This window comes from Chrysochloris asiatica, unplaced genomic scaffold (assembly GCF_000296735.1).
Source record: "Chrysochloris asiatica unplaced genomic scaffold, ChrAsi1.0 scaffold00007, whole genome shotgun sequence".
Classification (NCBI taxonomy): Eukaryota; Metazoa; Chordata; class Mammalia; order Afrosoricida; family Chrysochloridae; genus Chrysochloris; species Chrysochloris asiatica.
In genome coordinates, this window is record NW_006408525.1 from 19855863 (window position 1) to 19878799 (window position 22937).

The window sequence follows — 22937 nt, forward strand, 5'->3', positions numbered from 1 at the left end:
TGCCTTCCATCTTGGGAGTCTCATCTCCTGGCTCTATAACTGACAGTGTTCCACAGCTACTCATAAGGTTGTCAGTGACTAAACAGCCGGAAGTGGTCTGCCTCTCCTTCGTCCTAGTCTTGTCTTTGCCTAGAAGCTCAGCTGAGCTGTGTCCACCATGAGTCACCCTGCTGGTAGATAAAATACTGGTGTCATAGCGTCCAGCATCACAGCAACATGCAAGCCACCGCAGTGTGAGAAACCAACAGACCAGTGGTGATTAAAACAACGCAAAAGATTAGAAAGGAACCTTAGAGAGCCAGGAGTTTCCATTTTTGGAGGAGGAATAACATAAAAAAGGAGGGGGAGCCTGACTGTACAAGTCAAAGATGTCACCTATGTCACTGAATTGTACGCGGAAAAATGGTTGGATTGGTTATGTTTTGCTGTGTGTATCCTAAACAACAACAGCGTAAAGTTGTTTTTTTTTTAAATGTTTAAGCCCTAACTCCTGACACCTGTGGATGTGATCTTAAGTACCATATGGTTATACTGGAGTAGGGTGGCTCCTAATCCAATTGGGCCCATTAAAAAAGAGGAGATGAACCACAGAGAAGGACACACAGAACACCCTGTGGAGACAGAGGCAAAGATTGGAGTCATGTCTCTACAAGACAAGGAATGTGAGCTATCACTGGAAGATAGGAGGCAGGCATGAAGCAAATCCTCCCTCCTAAGGAATCACCACTGCAAACACCTGGGTGTCACACTTAGCTTCAACAAGATGGATGGACACAGAGCTGCAGCAACAGGCTCGAGCATAGCAATGCCTAAGGATGCCACAGGGCTCCATGGAGTTGCTATGAGTCAGAACCAACTTCACAGCTCCTGGTGTGGTGCCACAGGATAAGCACTCGACCTCAAATCACCAGCTGCTCCTCAGAAACCCGATATGGGGTTGCTATGAATCAGAACCAACTTGAAGGCACTTAACAACAGCCTCTAGAACTCTAAGAAAATTAAGTTTGTTGTTTGAAGCCATCTGGTTTGTGTGGCTTTGTTGTGGTTACCCTAAGAAGCACCCACATGGCAGGTATAGCATCTTTTCACTCATGGGTCCCACTGTACCTCTGTCCTGGTGCAGACTAGTCACTCACATCAGTGGCCTCCTGTCCATTCACAACTGTCCCATATGTGAACTTTGGATTCACACAGGCCTCAGTTCAACCCTTTTTCTGCCACTTTCTGAGCAAGGTCCTACGTATCTCTGAGTCTTGCCTTTCTCGTCTGTAAAAGCAGGCTCCTGAGGCCTGCCACTCTACAGCCCAGCGCCTTCACTCCTCCAAGAGCCTTCGTCTCAGACCTCATGGTGACAGATCACTATCCAACACCAAAGGCTCTCAAAGAATCCGTTAATCAGCTCAGCGGCTAGCCAATCAGAATGAAGGCCTGATAATCTACTTCCAAAAAACCAGTGACTGAAAAACCTATCAAGCACAGTTTTACTCTGACACACATGGTTACCATGAGTTGAAATCAACGGAACAGCAAGTTTTTTAAAAGTCCTGATACTTCTCCTCCCTGGGTCCTCTGAGGACACATTCCCTTCAGGTGTCTCTTATGGTAGTGACGTCTCTGGACAGTGATAGAGCCCTGTTGGGGACTAAACTGTGTCCTCAAAAATATGTGTCAAAGTCCTAGCCCCATACCTGTAAATATGAACTTGTTTAGAAATAGGGGTTTTCTTTTGCAATGTTAATGAGCTCAGACCAGAGTAGCATGGGTTCTAAACCTAATCACTTATGGGCTATAAAAGCAGCAGAATAGAGCAAGTGACACATACGAGGAGAAGACAGATACCTAGGAACACCAAAGACCACTGAAGATCACAGCACACATCAGAAACCAGGAGAGAGGTTCACAGAGTCTCTGAAGTAAACTTTTAGCCTTCAGACTGTGAGGAAATTAATTTCCATTCTTTAAAAGCACTCATTTGTGAGTGTTATGACTCTTTACAGAATAAAGATGCCAACCCATGAGGCAGAAGACTGACAGGTTGGAAGCAGGCTTTTAACGGTCCAGGCCTGGAAGCTGCACCCACGGTTCACTCACATCCCATTGGCCAGAACTCAGCCACATGCCCCCAACTGTAAGGGAGGCTGGGAAATGTGTTCTTGGTATATTTCCAGGACAGGGAAACAAGCTGGGTTACCATCTGGCCAGTCTCTGCTACAAACACCATCCATGCTCTGATGACTTCTGACTCAGCGCTTCTGACTCACTTCTTTCCTGAACTTCAGATCCGTATTTCTAGCAAAGATTACTGACTCTTCCTTCCACATCTGCCCCTCCTTCAATGGCTCATAATTCAGTTAATAGTCCATCATTTACTCAAGTGCCCAAAGAAGAAATCTCAGGAATGTCTATGACGCGTCCCAACCCCTCATCCCATACGTGTTTTCCAAGCACATTTGATCTTCTGTCTCCCAACTCCTCCTGCTCCGTATCTGTGCCTCTGTCAAGGGCCATCTAATAACTTGTACCACTTCCCTGGGTGGTGCAAATGGCTAGTGCTCTTGGCTGCTAACCAAACCTTGGAGTTTCTAGTCCTCCCAGGGTATCTCAGAAGAAAGTCCTGGCAATCTACTTCTGAAAAAAATCAGCCATTGAAAACCCTGTAGAGCACAGCCCTACTTTGACTTACACGGGGTTGTCATGAATTGGAACCAACATTACAGTGACTGATGGTAAATTGTCTCACTGACCCAATCCATCTATGATCTTTGCACACAATTGTCTGAGTCAGCTTTGTTAAAACCCATCCTAATGAAGTCACACCCCTGTATGAACTTCTTGCTTCCAAAGGGCGCTCACAACATTGCTGGGGTCACCCATTCAGACAATGGCATAACTGAGATGGGGGTCTTGGCTTACGAGCTTTCAAAGACCAGTTGCTCTGCAGCCCCATCCTTTGCAGGATAAAGTATGAGGAAGCACAAAGAAAATTCTTTGCATAGCAGAAACTAAAACCAGTGCAAAGTGAGCAGCCTCCCTCTCCACACACTGAGAAGACTTTCAACCGTGGACTGAGCAGTTTTGCTGTGTGAGAGCCCAGTCCTACACTTCTCACCCGTTCTCTGTCCCTTGCCTCTCCGTTGCTGCCTGCTCTGTCTACAAGAGAAGCCTCGTTCCCAGAGCTTGAGAACCAGGACATTTCTGCAGAGGTCACTCCCCTCAGAAGAGCCTTCCTCTAGGACAAAAGACACCTCCACCCCTCACCAAGAGTCTCTGTGAATCTTTTCCTTCCTCCCCTCCCTAAAAACACTGTAGCTACTTTGTGGGGCAAAAAAAAAAAAAAAGCCAGCTAGGGCAGGGTCCCCCTGGGGAGTCTGGGCTTGGTCCTCAGAGCTGCTGGTGACCATCCTGCCCAATTCTGACTCCCCAGTCCCTCCCCATCTGAAGGAGTTTAGTGTCTGTCTCCACTTGCTCACCGGAAGCATGGCCGCTGCTCCTAGTGAATCTCTGGATACAGGCTGCCTGGAATCAAGTCCCTGTTCATCCCATTTAGACCCCTGTGAACCTGGGCCAGGAGCTCTAGTGGCACAGTGGTTAAAGTGCTCAGCTGCTAACCAAAAGGTTGGAAGTTCAAACCTACCAGCTGGTGCTCTGCAGGAGAAAGACGTGGCAGTCTGCTTCTGTAAAAGATTTATAGCCTTGGAAAACTTATGGGGCAGTTAAACTCTGTTCTATAGACTCTGGGCAGTGGGCTTGGCATTTGGGGTTTGGTTGAAGTTGGGCAAGCTAAGAAACCACTTAGCCTAGTTCTATCCTTGGACAATGGTGGCATCAAGGGTAAGACCCAATGAGCTAACCAAGGCACTTTACTCAGTACCTAGCGCCCTGTTCATTAATGTTAGCCGTTATTCAAGTCATGAAAAGAAGATTGTTGTAGAAACACTTGCTCTGTTTAGATGTTGTAAGTGTATCTGGCAAGCTCTCCAAACAGTATAAGCCGGCAGTACTCCAGGTATCCAACTGCCTAAATGAGGCAGGTTTAAAATTGCCTCTTGGAAATGCAAATTTGTGAAACTAGGAAACCACTGATTCTACCATTTGTTGCTTAGCATCCAAACATCCTTTCTATGGGGTGATGGGGGTGGTCCCTACCAAAGCCCCAAGAAATACAAAACAAGCTCACTGCTGTGGAATTGATTTCAGCAGGGTCCAACTGCTCCTAGGGTTTCCGAGGCTGTAAATCTTTAAGGAAGCAGACAGCCTCATCTTTTTCCTGCAGAGTAGCTGGTGGATTCAAACCCCCAACCTTTCATTAACTCACTGCACTAGCAAGGCTGCTATGAATGCCCATTAGAGCCAAATATACGCATACCTTGGAGAGGTGGTGGGTTCCGTTCCAGACCACCAAGTAAATATCCCAATAAAGTAAGTCACATGCATTTTTTCGTTTCCCAGTGCATATAAAAGTTATGTTTATACCACACAGTAGCCTATTTGTATACAGTAGCATTATGAAAGAGTATGAAATAGTGTGAGAATAGCTGGAATGTGGCACAGAGACACAAAGTGAGTGTGTGCTGTTGAGAAAATGGCCCCAATAGACTTGCTCAATGCAAAGTTGCCCTAAACCAATTTGTAAGAAACACAGTATCTGTGAGGTGCAATAAAGCAAAGGCCAACAAAATGAGCTGTGCCTGTTTTCTATCTCCCAGGTCCTGGCAGGGAGAGATGGGAGCTCCTTGGCTCAGTATAAAGTGCTGTAACATTGGGCTTTGACACAGACTGAGGACCACAGAAAAGCTGGTATCAGAGGCCAGCAGCCTGCATCAAAGTGCAGAGGGGGTTATGCCTGCCAGCCTGCTGGGTTCCTGCCCAATTGCTGAGTCTGGTTCTTCATGCTACCCCAAGGTTCTACCAGCCACCCTTCATCCTCACCAAAAATTCCTTCTGAGCTGACGTTAATCACAGTTGTTTTCTGTTATTTGCAACTAGGAACTCTGACTCACCTACCCTCCCAGAAGGAGCAGATCCCCAACCCTTAGAAAATCTCTGCTGGCACCCTTGGCTCCACCCTGCTCATTATCAGGAGCACAAACCTTCCCTGGGGTGCTACCAGACTGAGTCAGTCTGTACTCAGAATACCCAGAAAACAGGGTGAAAGGTGTGGCAGGCTAATCTTTCCCAAGTATGTCACACCACCCTGCCTGTTCCCAACAGAAGGCAGCAAGGGTGCTGTTGGGACAGGCATGTTGTGGAAGAAAAGAGGAGAGAACCAAAAGGCAGGAGCTAAAATGAATACTGAGCTTCAAAGTTGAGGTCCATGAGAGAGATTCTCTTCCCACCACTCCATCCAAAAGTAGATGAGAGGTGCCAAGCCTCCCAGAACACCCTGCCCACACCTCTATGGAAAGTTGGCAGGATGTGTGACTTGTCTGGGCAGAGAAGGCTTGAGATAACCCCCCCCCCCCCAATTTCCCACGGAAGTGACTGAGAGAGGGTTCTCAGGCCATAGGAGGCTAAGAATCAGGATGAAATGATGACAAACGATGGCCCATGGACCCTGTTTGTGAACGGTGGCAGGTGTGGTGGACATGGGCAGTGCTGAATCCTGCAAGGACAGATATCAGCAAACAATGGTCAGTAGGCTCGTGACTATCTTTACAACAGCAGCAGAGGCAATGAGAGCAGCCAGGACCTGATGGCTCCTCCCTACCAACAGCACTACTACAGTTCCAGAGAGAGAGGAAGAGGGCAAAACTTAAGAACGAATGGAGGGAACTCTGAATTCTTTAAGAAAATGTTTCTGCACCAGAAATCATGGAAAATTGAGGTGGAAATTGAAGTCAGTTGTAGATTTAAATATTCACACACCTGATTTTGTGTCCTGTGAAGTCCGTGCCCACTACAAAGGAATCCCATCCCAAGGAGCCACCACCATTGCCTAAGAGAACACAAAGTGTAAACGGGTCTTCTTATGCCCTGGAAAACTCTAGAGATAGTTGTAGAAAAAGAGATTAGTGGGATTTTGCACACTTGGTAGTGATTCACCTTTATTAGGCATGTATTCTGTATCAGACACCATGCTAAATGCTTTATTTCTGAGAAGTGGAAATTATGATTTCCATTTTATAGATGAAGAAGCTTTGGAACGATTTCCCCCAGCATATCTTATGTCTTTATGGCTGCAAAAGGGTTTTTGGATAGTGGGGAAGACAACTCCAGGGTTCTAAGCAGGAAGATGTTGGTGGGGGAGGAAGGAAGCCAGGGACCAACAAATTAATTAAAACTCAGGCAGGAGCAGGGCGGCCCTTGGTGTTCATAAAGAGAATGGCAGTTGGTTGGGGCTCTTCTTCCAACACAGATTGGTTTGTTCTTTTGGCAGTCCATGGTACTTTCAATCTTTTTCCCAACATCATAACTCAAATGCATCAATGCTTCTATATAGTCTTCCCTATTCATTGTCCAGCTTTCACAGGCATATGAAGTGATTGAAAATACCATGATGTGGATCAGGAGCACCTTAGTCTTCAAACTGATATCTTCATTTTTTCAACACTTTAAAAGGGTATGAAAATTATTTTTAAAGGTATAAAAAGAAGTATGGTGGTGGTGGTGTGCTGTGGAGTCGGTTCCAACTCATAGTGACCCTGAATAGGGTTTCTGAGGGTGTAATCTTTACGGGAGTAGAAATCCTCATCTCCCACAGAACCACTGGCAGTTTTGAACTATGAGTTAGCAGTCCAACTCGTAACTGCTACGTTACCAGAGATCTTTCAAAAAGAGATATAAAGGCACAAAATTTGAAAGTGGGCAAAGATATACAAGTACATGGACGCCAAAAACAAAAACAGAGGTCATGGCATGAAGGTCAAAGTTGAATTCAACTCAGACCTGCAGATATATTTATAATGCCAAAGGGGACAAGACCTAGAAAATAAAACTGTACATTAAAACATTAAAAACTATGTACAATAGAGAGAATGGAAGAAAATAGAAATCATATATCAGAAAGGGGTTTGTATCCAGAATATATAAAGAGCTATTGCAATTCAACAATAAAAAGCCCGGTTTAAAAATGGGCAAACTTCTTAAGTAAACAAGATAAAGCAGCTCAAAGATAAATTCTATCTGGTGGAGCTTCCCTGTTGATTTGCAAAATCAAAGAAAAACGTATATGACTACAATATTAATCCAAACACCCCCAACATATTAGGAGAAATGAGAAGAGTGAAGGGTCTCCAGTAAACTTTCTTCTGTCCTGGTAGAAACTGATGACCCCATTATCTCCTGACCCCTAGTGGTCACCCAAGTCTTCATCTGGATTGGCTTCTGTATGGCCAATTATTAGAAGCCCTGGTGGCTTCTTGTTGTTGTTAGGTGCCGTCGAGTCGGTTCCGACCCATAGCGACCCTGCATAGGGTTTCCAAGGAGCGACTGGTGAGCTTGAACCACCGAGCTTGTAGTTCAAATGGCTTTGCAGTCTGGCGCATTAACTCACATCGCCACACCAGTGGCTTCTTGTTGTTGTTAAGTGCTGTCGAGTCGGATCTGACCCATAGAGACCCTATACAGGGTTTCCGAGGAGCGACTGGTGAGTTTGACCCACCAACCTTATGGTCAAACCGACCTTGCAGTCTGACGCATTAACTCACAGCGCCATATCAGTACAATAGACTAGGTGGGATTATTACCCTCATTGTATAGAAGAAACTGAGGCACAGGAAGAAGTTAAGCAAATTACTTATGACAGCATGCTAGTAACAGGGTAGGATTCCTCCAACCCCTTCCTCAGCTTCCCTTCCTAAAGCAACCATCTTTTTTTTTTTTTTTTTTTTGATGTGGTTTAATATATGTAACAAAACATTTCAGTTATTTTTATGTTTACAGTTCAGTGACATTAACTAACTACATTCACCATATTGAGCAATAATCCCCACTATTCATTTCCAATTATTTTCATTGCCCTTGACAAAAACTCTGGATTCATTAAGCAATAACTGCCATCTTCTTCATAGAGACAAATTAAGACTTTTTTTTGGATCCCCAATCCTAGAAACCAGTGTGCATATCTCTTCCTTGATTTGAGGGTTTGCCTTCTGGAAGCAAGTATTTCTTGGAGAAAGTCATTGAGTTATTGCTTGGCACAGGAAACAAGGAAGTACACATTTTAGTCTCTCTTCATTGAAACCTCAGACCTCTCTGGGGTCAATGATTATGCAACACTTCTGGGCTTTCTGGGATACCAGGAGTGTTCAGCTATCTTTCCCATACTACATGGTGTATGGAGGCTCCATGAGGAAGCCTTTTGATCCTTCCTCATCCATTAAAAATATTTTTTTCTTAAGGTCCCTGGTGACACAAATGGTTTGTGATCAGCTGGTAACCAAAAAGCCAGTGGTTCAATCCCACTGAGCAGCACTGTGGAAGAAACGGGCCTGGGGGATCCACTTTGATAAAGACAACAGCCAAGAAAACCCTACCAAGCCATTCAACTTGGTACCACATGGAATCTCCTAAGCCTCAACTCAACAGCAAAAACAAAATCAATGATAATAAAAAAACCATAATGTCAAAGTAAAGTTAAAAATCAAATAAAACTGTTTACCAGAGAGGAACCCTAACCTTACAGAAGCAGAATCTTTTATACAAAGAGGCTTCAAAAAGTTCACAGAAAATAGAATGAAAAGATAATGGAATTTTCCCTAAAACTCTTTAAAGTCTCCTCATATTAGCAATAAGCCTGCCGAATCTTTGCCCAAGAGAGACAGTATCTTTCTTATCCTGGAAGTAAACAAACTGGTCCTTTGCTCCAGAGGGAGGCATCTCTATCTTCCAAATTCGATCACTATGCCAACATCCTTGAAAGGAGAACTCAAAACAAAGGAAGTCAGAAGCTCTGCTGCCCTAACATACATGGAAAAGATCCAGAAAGAACTGTCTTCCCACAAATTAAAAAGCAGCCCTTAATGATGACACTAACTCAAGTGAAAGAATTCAAACAAGGCAGAGTACACAACCAGCAAACAGAAACGGTCTTCATGTACACAAAGAAGCAGTTAGAACATGTGTGATAGAGAAAACTTCATTTATAACAGCATCAACACAGATAAAATGGGACCATACATAACAAAAACTGTGTGATGTACGAAGGAAGCTTTGAAATGTTCTAGGACCACACAAAAGGAGGCAAATACATTATAGAGATGTCACTTTCCATATTGCTTCTATACATGAAAATATATATTATAACGCCTCTATAATTAAAACAAAGGAGCTCTGGTAGCGTAGTGTTTACGAATCAGGCTGCTAACCTCAAGGTTGGCAGTTTGAAACTACCAGCAGTTCCGCGGGAGAAAGGTGAGGCGTTCTGCTCCCGTAAAGATTTACAGCCTCAGAAACCCTGGATCGCAAGGTCAGTTTGAACCACAAGGTGAGCGGTTCAAACCTCACCAGCCGCTCCTCAGAAACCCGATACAGGGTCGCTAAGAGTTGGAACCAACTTGATGGCATTTGACAAAATACGAACAGCAATAATTAAAGCAGATGGTTGATGGGACAGAGTTCCGAATCAAGGGCGGAAGGAAGAATCCAGTAAACATAGGCTGGGCTGTGCCAGGCAGAGCCGTGGTGCACAAAGCCACGTTATAAGCCTGACTACCAGTTGCTCTGGAGTTAGCCCCGACTGAGGGCAACCCCACATGTGTCAGAGGGGTTTCAGGCTGATTTTTCAGAAGTACACCACCAGGCCTTTCTTGCAAGGTGCCTCTGGGTGGACTCAAACATCCAGCCTTTTGGTTAACAACCAAGTAATTAACTGTTTGCACTACCCAGAAACTTCAAGGGATTATCAGATGGCTGATCACACCCCGGTAGTCTGGCTGGCCAAAGTACATTTCCTTCTCCAGTCTCAGGAAGTCAGGCCAGGCAATGGTACACAATCTGGAGGAGAAATGCTTAGCATATATGTAACTTACCTAACGTTTCTATTTAAATATTTTGTTTTGTGTCTCCAGTTCTCTAGCACCAAGTTAGATGGTGAGGAGGGCCCCTTAGTAAAGGAAGAAACTACAGCTTGATTTATAGGGAGGAGCTTTCTCCACCAGAGAAGGAGGTGGGGGTAGTGACTACTTGCTGAGTACTTTTGATGTACCACTCCCTTGGCATGCCTACTTAATTCTTACACTATTTATTAAATGCACTGAAAACCTATGCCTGTGCTCAGCCCTGGGGTAAAGACAGTATTGGTGGTCTCCGTCCTCCAGCTTACAGGCTAGCATAGGAGACAGATGTTAACCAAGTGACTTCTCAATGTGAAACCATAATGGGGTGGGTATGGTGAAGAGGAGATCCACAGTATACCCACTCCTCACTTACTTGATATGAGGTTCCAAAGGCCAAGTTGTTATGCAGAAGTCAACATTATATAAAACATGGAGATGACCATATCAGATCACCCATGGAGGATGACTGCATCATTACACAACTGCCAAGCCACTGAGGTTCATGGTCCAGCCAAGCTGACACATAACCATCACGCCAGCATTACTCTTGCTTTGCAAACCTGTGTTTGTAACTTCAGATATATGTTGTTAACGTCCAAAATAGATAATTGTTGTTGTTGTTAAGTGCCGTCGAGTCGGTTCCGACCCATAGCGACCCTGTACAGGGTTTCCGAGGGTGTAAGTCTTTACGGGAGTAGAAAGCCTCATCTTTCTCCCGCGGAGCGGCTGGCAGTTTTGAACTGCTGACCTTAAGGTTCGCAGCCCGACTCGTAACCACTATGCTACCAGAGCTCCTTAAAATAGATAATAGTAGGTATTTTACTATTGTAAATGCAAAATGTCAGGTAATAAGATAGTTGATAAATGAAGAAAAGCATGCGGGTACTGGTGAGGTGGACAAAACCATTTTCCCTGAAGGACTGGTATTTGAGCTGAAATCAAAAGGATGAGGGGTTACAATCCACAGGGGTGAGGTGGAAAGTTTTTCCAGGGCCTGGGAACAGAAGCCAAGACCTGTTCAGGGAGAGAGAACAGCACCTTTGAGGAAGCAAATGCAAAAGGGCTTCAGTGTGGCTGCAGGGCAGAGAGCCTGGAGGAAAGTCAGATGGGGTGTGCTAGGGGCAACTCTGAGCTGTCCTGGTATTGGCCACAGGAAGTGAGACGTGTACTGGGTTCCAAACACACACTGGATTTCAAAGACTTAGCAGATACGCGCACACACAGAATAGAAAAGATTCATTATTTTAAAAAATATCTACTGAAACAATAGTTTGGACAAGTTGGGTTAAGTAAAATATGTCATTAAAATTAGGTCTACCTGTATATAACATGGTTACTGTTGTTAAGTGCCATTGAGTTGGTTCTGATTCATAGTGACCCTGTATAGGGTTTCTGAGGATAGGCAGATAGGTTTGTAGTTAGCAATCCAGTGCTTATCCTATAGCGCCACACCAGGACTCCAATGTGGTTACTAGAAAAATTTTAATTACCCGAAGCTTGCATTACATTCATTTCTGATCTTGTTGGTCTTTTTGATCTTTATCCTAGAACAATGCCAGACCGCTAGACAGCTTTCAGCAAGGGGGGTGGGTGTGATCACAGTCAGAATTGCTTTTTGAAAAAATTCACTGTCCTCAGAAGAATCCTGAGGTGTGGACATTAGTACTCCCATTTTTCAGACAAGAAAATTGAGGCTGAAGGTAACATAATTTGCTTGTTCCATTAGTAAATGGTAGGACTGGATTTAATGAGGACCAGCTTCATAATTTGCAGAGCCCAGTGCAAAAGTAAAATGGGGTGTTAATCTCTCCTTCTTCCGGTAATTAACCCCCTGAGGGATGGCAACCGCCTCACCTGGATTTTTGAGGGGGGTGGTGGCGGGAGAGGTTTTGCCTGCTCTTTGCCAGTGTTTTCAGGACATGTCTGGCATCGCCATGCCTGGTTTAGCCACCAGATCCTCCTTGTGGAAAAGCAGTATTTTCTGATGAGTAATTTTCTTTAATAACCACCCAAAAGATGGGGATGATCCTATTTCTCAGGGCCTACTCTCACCTGGTGTAGTGCTGTGGGCTAATGTGTCAGACTATGAAGTAGTTTGAACTGCAAAGTCGGCAGTTCAAGCTCACCAGCTTCTCCTTGGAAACCCTATATAGGGTCGCTATGGGTTGGAATCGACTCGAAGGCATATAACAACTCTCACCAGTGCCAGAGGCCTACAGGAGGAATCCCAGTAACTTACCTAGGTACAATGGCTTCTTCAAGGACACAGACCCTTAAGGCTGCAATTTCCCTTGGATCAAGTTGGTTCCAACTCATGCAACCCTGTATAAAGTGTCCAGGGATTGGCTGGTTTTGAACTGCCGTCTTGTAGTTAGCTCATTGTTAAGTGCCATTGAGTTGGTTTCGACCCATAGTGACCCGATGTACAATAGAAGGAAACACTGCTCAGTCCTGAGCCATAGTCACAATTGCTGCTACACATGAGCTCATTGTTGCTGCCACACAGATGTATCAATCCATCTGGGTGAGGTCTCCCTCTTTTTCGTTGTCACTCCACTTTACCAAGCATGATGTCCTTCTCCGGGGGCTGGTCCCTTCAATTTCATCACTGACTTCAGTGGTTTGTTTGTGTGTAAATTTGAATAGTGGTATTAACTGGTCTAACTTGTAGGTATATGGATATTATCACAGACAGAATAATACTTCAAGATAGATCTTGAGGCAGGAACAAACAAGATGGTGGATAGGGTAGATGTGCAGTGAGGAGCTCCGTCAGCAACAACACAGAATACCGGACCAAGCAGGCTCAGGGGATGGTGCCAGAACTCTGACCCACATATAAAGGAATGTTTAGAAAGTTGGAAGGCTTACTGCCAGTGGAATTTGTAGCAGAAGCAAGAAATCAAGCGCTTTCTACTCCAAGGCACTTAGCTGCTCCCAGAGCCACCACCTTGGGAAAGACCAAGCAGGGGAAGAATTAGAGCAGCCATGGACGCCTGACAGAACCACGGAGATAAAGGTGTGGACATTCTTTTGTTTTGTTTTGTATATGTTCATTGATCTCTCACTAGCTATGCACCTCCATTCTGGTGACTGAGGGGGTGCCTGAGCAAGTGGATGCCCCACCCCCACCCCCAGAGGGTTCTATTACACATACACACAGATCTCCTAAAAATTTAAAGGGACAGTTTCCACTTAAAACCAAACGGCAGCACAAAACAGTCACATCCAGCCCTGAACTGTTTATCAGTAGGAAAAAGGCCTGAACGGGGGTTGTGGAATGGGACAGGCAGACTGAAAAGGAAACAGGCCGAAAATTAAATCCTGAGTTACCTCATAATGACCAACAGTAGCATCTTGAAATTTCTCAGAAGAAGAGTGAAAAGGGAAGCCCATCTTCTGAGTGGAATCAACATCTATCTACCTGGAGGCAATCAGAAAGCATGAAAAATACCAAAACACACACCCCATCTAAGTATTAAGGCCACAGATATCTCCTGAATATGCCCAAAACACAGAAGCAGATGACCATATCAGCACATGTCCAGAAACGAGATAAAGTGACTGAGACAAATGAGCTGGAGGTAAACCCACACTCCATACTGGTCAGAGGGCAGGCTTTGGAAATGCCTGAGAAGGAATTCAGAAAAATGATGATAAAATGTATCAAAACAGTACATAATTGAATTGAGAAAAATATGGAAGAAGTCAGGAAAGTGCTACAGGAACAATCAAATAAGATAGATACAGCATTGGAAACAATTCAAAACCTACAGAAAGAGGTCCAAACAATTAATAATAGAATATCAGAAATGGACAATACACTGACAGGGCAAAGCATTAGAATTGAAGAGATGGAAGTCAGAACTAGTGAACTGGAAGATAAATCTGTCAATACTACTAACATAGAAAAACAAGCAGAAAAAAGCATTAAAAAATCTGAGGAAGGTCTAAGATTCATCTTGTCCAACATGAAGAGTAATAACTTAAGAATTACTGACATTCTGGAACAGGAAGAATCACACAAGTCCACAGAGAAGATAGCTGAAGAGCTGCTGGAAGAAAATTTCCCTAACATCCTGAAAAGTGAAAAGATAAGCATTCACGAAGCTAAACAAACCCAGGAAGGACAGACCCTAAAAGAAAATCACCAAGACATATAATAATCAAGCTCTCCAAAATCAAAGATAAGGACACAATCCTGAAAGCAGCTAGGGAAAAGAGAAGTGTAACATACAAAGGCAAACAAATCAGATTAAGCTTGGATCTCTCAACAGAAACCGTGCAGGCAAGAAGGCAATGGGGAGACATATATATACCCTGTAAGAAAAAAAAAAAAGCCAACCAAGAATCCTCTACCCAGCAAAGCTGTCAATTAAATACAATGGTGTAATCAAAAGATTCCAGGATAAACAGAAGCTAAGAGATTTTGCCAAAGCCAAACCTGTGATGAAAAAGATCCTAAAGGGAGTTCTGTGGACTGAGAACCAATAAGAACAGACAAAACCAGAGATTGACATACGTGGCAGCATCACCCAGAACTCAATCAACAAATGGAAGAGTCAAGAACAGAATAAAACTATTAAGAACAAATTCAGAGGATATGGGAGGTCAATCTATGATCAAAACAATTACAATGTGAAAGAAGGTAAACACAGAGGAACAGAGATCCAGGTGGTGAGGTCAGGTAGATTACAGGATAAAATAGACTGTCTTAAATGGAGGGAAAAGTTAATGGACTATAAGGTAACCACAAAAGTGGGGTTTGGGTTGGGAGTTTAGGGGGAGGTGGAGGAGGTGACAGTAAAGCACAGACTTAAGTGCAGACACACGTACTTCGGGTGTTGGGGAGAGCAATACAAGAAGGGGGAGGAGGTGTAAGAACAAGGTAGACAGGGGAACACTGAGACAGGTTTGCATGGGCTGAGACAGTAACCAGGAGGCCGACTTGCAGAATGTGCCCTTTGATGGTCTAAGTTATAATATATGCCTGAGTGCTGGGTTTTTTTTGTGTGTGTGGAAAAAAAAAAAAAAAAAAAAAGCTAAAGTGAAGTGAATAGAGAAAAATACTGTTAACTGATGGTACACGGAGAGGATTGTAATCATTGTGATGAAATAAGTTGTATGATTTGTTGATTGTAAAATGGATGCTCTGCCCTGTAAACTTTCACTGAATCCACAATAAAAACTTAAAGGAAAAAAAAAGATAAGATCTTGAAATGCTCTTTTTGATGCTGAATGTGACTCCATTCCTCTTCAATTTGTCATTCCCGTTATAGAAAACCATGTGACTGTCAGATTTAAAATGACCAATAGCAGTCCATTTCAGCTCACGAATGCCTAAGATATCGATGTTTATGCTTCAGTTTCATTTTTGAGAACTTTTCATTTTTGTAGATTCCTACTTCTTAATTCCATATTTCAGTTATTAATGGATGTTTGCAGTTGTTTCTCTTCATTTTAAATTGTACCCCATTCACAAATCAAGATCCCAAAGGCCTTAACTCCATTCGCACCATCATGGTCGACTCTACTTTGACGAGTCAGCTCTTCCCCAGTATTATTTTGAGTGCCTTCCATCCTGAGGGGCTCATCTTCTGACACTGTATCTGGCAATATTCTGGTGCTATCTGACAGCGTTTCGCTGCTACTCATAAAGTTTTCAGTTGCTAAACATTTGGAAGTAGTCCATCTCTCCTAGTCTGTCAGGGAGATCAGCTACTCCTTCTTCCTAGTCTGGAAGATCAGCTGAAATCTGTCCACCATGGGTAACCCTTCCCCTACCGGCATTCAAAATACCAATGGCATAGCTTCCAGCATTATGCAAATCACATAAAGCCATGGAATAAACACAAACTGAGAGCAGTCCAGTCCTTACCCTACAGTGCCACACAGGAACTCCGCACATTTCTATTAAGCTGTCCAAATAACCAAAGCATTAACAACTCTCATGTATTGCCCCAAAGTGATTTTTTTTTTTTTTTTACATAATCTCTGTGTATTTTAAGCCCTAGGGTGGCTTCAAATTAGGTTTTGTTTGCAGTAGGCATAATGGGGTATGCACCCAGCACTCCCAATAAGTCTCAGTAAATCAAAGGGAATAGTTCTAATTACTGTTTTAAAATTATGTTGTAATAGTTTATAATGTTGAAAACCTATACAATGGGTAATTTGTTTTTTTATGAACGACATTTGAATCTGTGGGTAATCCAAAGCTCCAAAGAAACTGAACTGAAAAGACAAAAACTGAGCTAAACTAGTAGCTATGAACTTACCCAAAGTGGAGATGATCGAACCCACTGCTGAGAAAGGTCGGGTTTCCACTGAGACTGAACTTTTTAGTGGATAAAATTCTAATGTGGAGCCAGTCATTCAGCTTTTTGTTTCTAACATGAAAACAAAACTCAGGACAGTGGTCATTTTGGCTGAAGGATGTCATCAGTATAACCAAACAGTAGCAAGGTCTTCAGCCTGGTGCTGTTGAAGCTCTACATTCAGCTTATCAATCTTTTAACTCTCTGAATGACAAGTAATGTCCAAATTTTGACTGTAATAGTTCAGCACTTTCAATTCTACCACTCTCTTCAGAACTGACTGGTTAATAAATGAATGGTCCCCAGGACAAAAACTTCAACTTTGCTCAGCATGTCAGCCTTTGCAATCTCAGGTAACTTTTTTTCATGTCTGTTTCAAAATATGTATGTTGTTGTTGGGTGCCGAGTCGGTACCGACTCATAGCGGCCCTATGCACAACAGAGCAAAAACTGCCCAGTCCTGGGCCAACCTCACAATTGTTGCCACGCTTGAGCTGATGATGCCACTTTGCCAATGCATCTTGTTGGGGGTCTTCCTCTTTTTCTCTGACCCTCCACCTTACCAAACAAGTTATCGTTCTCCAGTGACTGGTCCCTCCTGACAATATGTCCGACATTGAGAGATGAAGTTTGGCCATCCTGGCCTCTAAGGAGCACTCTGGCTGCACTTCTTCCAACACAAATCTGTTAGTTCTTTTGACAGCCCATTGTTGTTGTTCAGTACCATGGAGTCAGTTCCGACTCATAGGGACCCTGCACAGGATTTCTGAGGCTGTAAATCTTTACGGAAGCAAAAAGCCTCATCTTTCTCCCATGGAACGGCCAGTAGTTGGCACCACAACTTGTAACCACTACACAGCCATGGTACTTTCAATATTTTCCTCCAGCACCATAACTCAAATGCATCAATTCTTCTACTGTCTTCCTTACATTTTTTTTTTTTTTAATTTCCTTATAAAACTCTGTATTTCCTTGGGCATTATTTTTAAATTCTTGTTAAGAATGTCTTTTGTAACTTATTGTACTGACCTGTTAAGTGCCATTGAATCAGTTCCAACCCATAGCGACCCTGTATAAGGGTTCCAAGGAGTATCTGGTGAGCTTGAACTGGTGACCCTGTGGCTCAAAGCAACTTTGCAGTCCAGCACATTACCCACAGCTGCACACCAGGACTCCATTGGTCTCTTGTTAGCATGTGTCCTGATGGTGGTGGTTGTTATGTGCTGTGGAGTCGGTTCTGACTCAGTGACCCTGTACAGGATTTCCGAGGCTGTAAATCTTTACGGGAGCAGAAAGCCTCATCTTTCTCCTGGAGAACAGCTGGTACTTACGAGCTGCTGACCAAGGATTAGCAGCTTGATTCGTAACCACTACGCTACCAGAGCTCCTTTCTGTGTCCTGATAACACTTGTATATTCTTTGTAAACCAAGTGGTGAAACAACTCCCCTTTGTAAATAAGTGCCATTTAAATCCATTCTGACACAGTGACTTTCTAGATAGCTTGCTGTTAAGAGTGGCTTAGTCACCCTATAGTTTCTTTCCTAAGAGCCAGCGGCTGGTTAGCTTGAACTACTACCGCCTTACAGTTCAAACTGACATTGCAGTTCAACACATTAATGCACAGTGCCACACTAGGAGGACATCCTATCCTAGTCTTTTTAGTAATCTCTAGCTGGGACCATATACCTCTTAGAAATATGCAAGAGAAGCAAAAAAAAAAAAAAAAGGATGGTATTTGTTAAGTGCCATAAAGACAGTTGACTCGTGACCCTGCGTAAGGTTTTAGAATGACTGGTGGATTTGAACCGCCAACCTTGTAATTCAAATAACCTTGTGGTTGTGTGCTTACCCTACAGTGCCAAACCAGGACTTGTATAGGTCAGGAAAAAAAAATTCTCATCTGCTAACATGAACATTAAATGCTGTCGAGTTGGTTCTGACTCATAGCTACCCTGAATAGGGCTTTTGAGGAACCAACCTTGTCATTCAAACCCATCTTGCAGTCCAGTGCATTATCATGCAACACACCAGGACTTCACTAACATGAATGTTATGTGCTGTGGAGTCGGTTCTGACTCATAGCAACCCTGTACAGGGTTTCTGAGGCTGTAAATCTTTATGCAGAAAGCCTCACCTTTCTCCCAAGGAACAGCTGGTAGTTTCCAACTGCTGACCCTGAGGTTCACAGCCGATTCATAACCACGCTACCAGAGCTCCTAACATGAATGGTGATGGTGGTTGTGCCGTGGGGTCGGTTCCAAACCCTGTACAGGGTTTCCGAGGCTGTAAACCTTTAAAGGAGCAGAAAGCCTCACCTCTCTCTCGCAGAACAGCTGGTAGTTTCGAACTGCTGACCTTGTGGTTCACAGCCCGATTCGTAACCACTATGCTAACAACATGAATAGACATATAGAAATAGATACTGTAGAAATATCTGATGCATTATGACAAGAAATTGGCCAAAATTATGAACTCTTTATTTTAAGAGAATTTATACATTGTATGATCTTTTCCACATTAAGGCTTTGGAACTTTTAATTCTAAGGCTTTGGAACTTTTAACTCATTTTAAAGAAAAATGAAAACTGAATCAACAGAACTCATACTACCTGACGGAGAAACCCCGCTATAGCAGCAACACTGTAAAAATGAGTTACATAAAATGAGAAATTGGAGCCATTGTTTAATACACAACGAAGTGTGAAGTCACATGCCAGTTTGCTGATCTCATTGTCTGCACTTTGGAAAATTGTTCCATCTCCAAAGTACTTTGACAAACAAAGGTATATAAAAACGGTGTTTAAAGTTGTACCATAATCTTGAAAATACACAGGTATGCCTGGCTAAGATTGTCAGGACAGGGTGAGCTGATGGAATTGGGAAAGCAACCCTGGCTGGACCAATTTTGCTTATAAGGGCATCTAACACTATCGTCTAAATATACACTTTAATTTCCCTATAAAATCGTCATGATGCTCGACTTGAGTAACTACTTTTTGGCTATTTTTTAAATATACCTTTCCAAAACTGCCAAGGCACAGAACTGAACTCAATAAGAAAAAAAAAAAAAAGTTGTATCTATACTAGCTACCCAAGGGTAGCATTCTCCCTACCACCCACCCTACCTGAATCTCTGGGCCAACTCTAACTTCTGACTAGTAACTGCTTGTACTTCACATGCACTCAAGTACTGCTTTACCTACCAGATTCACCCACTTTCAGGAGGACACACTGGCCACGCACGTCTTACCTGTATTCCCAACACATGAAACAATTTAACTTTGAAGGACACGATTGCTGGATGAGCATTTCTCTTACCCAATTTAATCATCAAAAAAGAGGGGGAAATTTTTCCAATGGTGCAGAAGTACACGCCATTTCGTTCAAAGACGACTGAGTGAGTGAACAGCTGTAATTTGCTCAGTGTTCAGGGCCCCCTTAGGGTTCAGTTTATCAGTGAGTGAAACCACAGGTTCCAAAGGCAAGGCAACTCCACCTAATGCTTAGCAGTATGTTCCAATGTCAAAGGACCGCCACAGTGGGTGACGTCTCCCTAAAATATTTAGTGTGATTCAAGATGAATCACATTAATGGCCTGAAATCATCTGTGCAAAAATGTGATTTTTGATTGCTTTAAAATAAAACATGGAAGGATTAACTTGTATCACTTGAAAAAAGAAACGACTCTACTGCAGGGAGGAAAGATGATGTAACATTGTCCTAGAGCAGGCCTCTCAGGGCTGCATATGAGTCAATTACCATTAGAGAAATGAGGGTGGCCACTCAATTATCACAAAGTTCAGGCAAAATCCAATCATTGGTTTACTAAACGAATACAGTCCAGCACCCAGACACGAACATTTGTTTAGGAGCAAATATGAAGTCTTAAATTGTAGGTTGAGAATAAAACAAAATTTGAAGAGCTTGAAGAGTAATTTATCATAGCTTTCACCTCAGGTATTGATTTTAAAAAATTACTTTGAATAAGGTACCAGAACACTCTACGAAGTCCCAGAACTCTTACTCATAATCAATAGTCATGCACAATGGGATGACTCTAAGTCAGCACTGTTGCCCCTTTCCATCCTAAACGGCAGCCTTGGAAGAATATAGGCTCCACTAGCGGAGGGAGTAATTACCAATTTTATTCATTGATGTGCCTGAATGAACTTATAGTCAGAACTAAAATTCACATGGAGAGGATGCCAAGTCTCACCCGGGGTACATGGATGGGGTGGGGTGGTTGGAAAGGCACTGTTAACCGATGATACAGCTGCGTTATATGATTTTCATATGTCTTCATACAAATTTCAAGTTTCAGCTATCTCTTTTAAATTAATTGGTAAACCATTTTTCTTAACACATCTTGGTACCCCTACTAAGATTAGAATAAGGCCAATAAGGAGTAGCCTCTCTGAACTGTTCCAACCATGAACTCTTCTAAACTCAGTCGTCTCTTACTGAAATGGCAGAAATCTAAGAAAAGCTTCTCTGGAAGCTGCTTAGACATGAAACCAAAGCATCCACTCCCTGGCTCCCACTCCAAATGAGGATAAAAATCACAAAGAAAACATACATTTAGGTCGTTTCTAGTTTTTAAAGAACGATTAAGAGCCTAAATTAGGAATTTAGATAGGATCCTTAAAATTTTGCCTAGTTGGAGTGAATTACATGAAATTACATTGTTTATATTTCTACTAGTCACTGCCTACACCAAGACCTTTTCCCATTTTTTAAAGTTCAATTTTATTAAGAAATATCATAACATACAAAAGCACATATACAGTTTAAAAATGTCTGCCCACCACGTAACACCCACCCAACCTTCAGGAAAAATGCATCACCAGTTCCTCTGAAAGCCCTTTGTCCCCCCACTTCTCTCCAACTGTGCCATGTAACAGTAACAGTGACTTTTGTGTTTATCATTTCCTTTCAGTTACCATATGGTATGTTTTTGACTTTCACAAAAATGGGATCATAGTGGATATGGTCTTCTGTCACTTGTTTTGACCATTATGTTGAGGTTCATCCATATTCACATGTGTAGCTGTAGTTCAGTGTCACTTCAGTGGGATTCCACTGTAGAAATATACTAGAATATTTATCCAGTGAACTGCTGATGAACAACTTGGGGTCGTCTAGCTGATTTTTTTCCTTTTCCTGTTACAGACAATGTGGATATGAACATTCTTACATCCATTTCCTGGCACACATGTGCAAGTTTTGCTAGACTATTTATCTAGAAGTGAAATAGTCCAAGAAAGGAGATGGACATGCTCAGTTATGTCAAATTGTTTTCCAAAGTCATTGTTCCTAAACATTTATCTGAAATCTGTTGACAACTGATCTGCTTGGAATGGCTGAGGGGAATGAATGAACAAGAGCAACAGCTATCTCAAAAATAGAAACTTCAAAACTGTGATACAACAATGGAAGACACATCTACTTCTCTGCTTTGGCTTATCTGAAATGTACTTTCAGAAACTACATGTTAAACTTAAAAGTGTTATGTCCTATGTCCCAAAATGTTTCTAAATATAGAGTGAAAACAAGATTCAGAACAGATAGTGTACTATTGTAAATTAAAAAAAAAAAAAAAGACTTATACAGAAATACCCATATCCCCTCACCCTTAAAACAAAATCTGGAAAAATAAATGAACAGTAGAATTTCTTGGAGAGGAAGAACAGAGGAACAAAAGTACAAGGGAGGCATAGATCACTAAACACTTCTTATGCTGATTTTTAAAAAACCATGTGCAAGCATTACAATTGTAATACAAAATTTCAAAGAAGTAGTCACCTGAATATCTTCACAACCAAACATCAGTCAGAACTCAAACTTGAAAGCCAACCCACAGAAAGTTTATACAATAAATTCTCAGGGTTTTAATCTTTTGTTTCATGCACATTAGATGTCTTAAAACATATCACATCTCATCTACAATGCATTAAGTTTTAAAAACAGAATGGATGCAAGCTCAAAAAACTTCTACCATAAATTTTTCAGTTTTTATATCTCTAGAAACTTCAGTAAGAAGGTGGCTGACCAATTCAGATGAGGTCAAAAATTTTCAGAACGTGGAAATAAGGTTGGGTATTCTGTGACATATACTATATTTAAGTAACCAGACAGATCACCTGCAGGTGAGTAATGATCTAAGAGATGAGGTACAGGCAGTCCTGGCTTACAAACTAGGTCTATTCTTAAAGTATGTCTTTAAGTCAAGTTTGAAGGTAAGTTGGAGCAGGTGTATATTTAACCTTGCTTTGATGCAAAAAAAAAGGTTTGAAGTCTTTTCAGTAACTTAAAAGCTGCACATTTAGCAAATGAAGGTGATTGTGATGAAGAATTTATTGTGAGTAGGGGTTGGGTTAATCATTTCAAAGTGAGGGCAAATCAGAAGTGTAAATAAATTGATCTGTTAGACACCTGTAACCCAGGGACTGCCTGTATACATCTAGGCTAGGCCACACAACTAGGTTATTGTAGTAGCCTCAAGGTCAAGAAGGAAAAAAGACACTTTAAAACCCAAATTGAAAAAAGCACCATGATGTTTGAAAAAAATTGTTTTAACATGTAGAATTATCTCTACATTCCAAAGCAAACTGGTTTCCCTAGTCCTCCT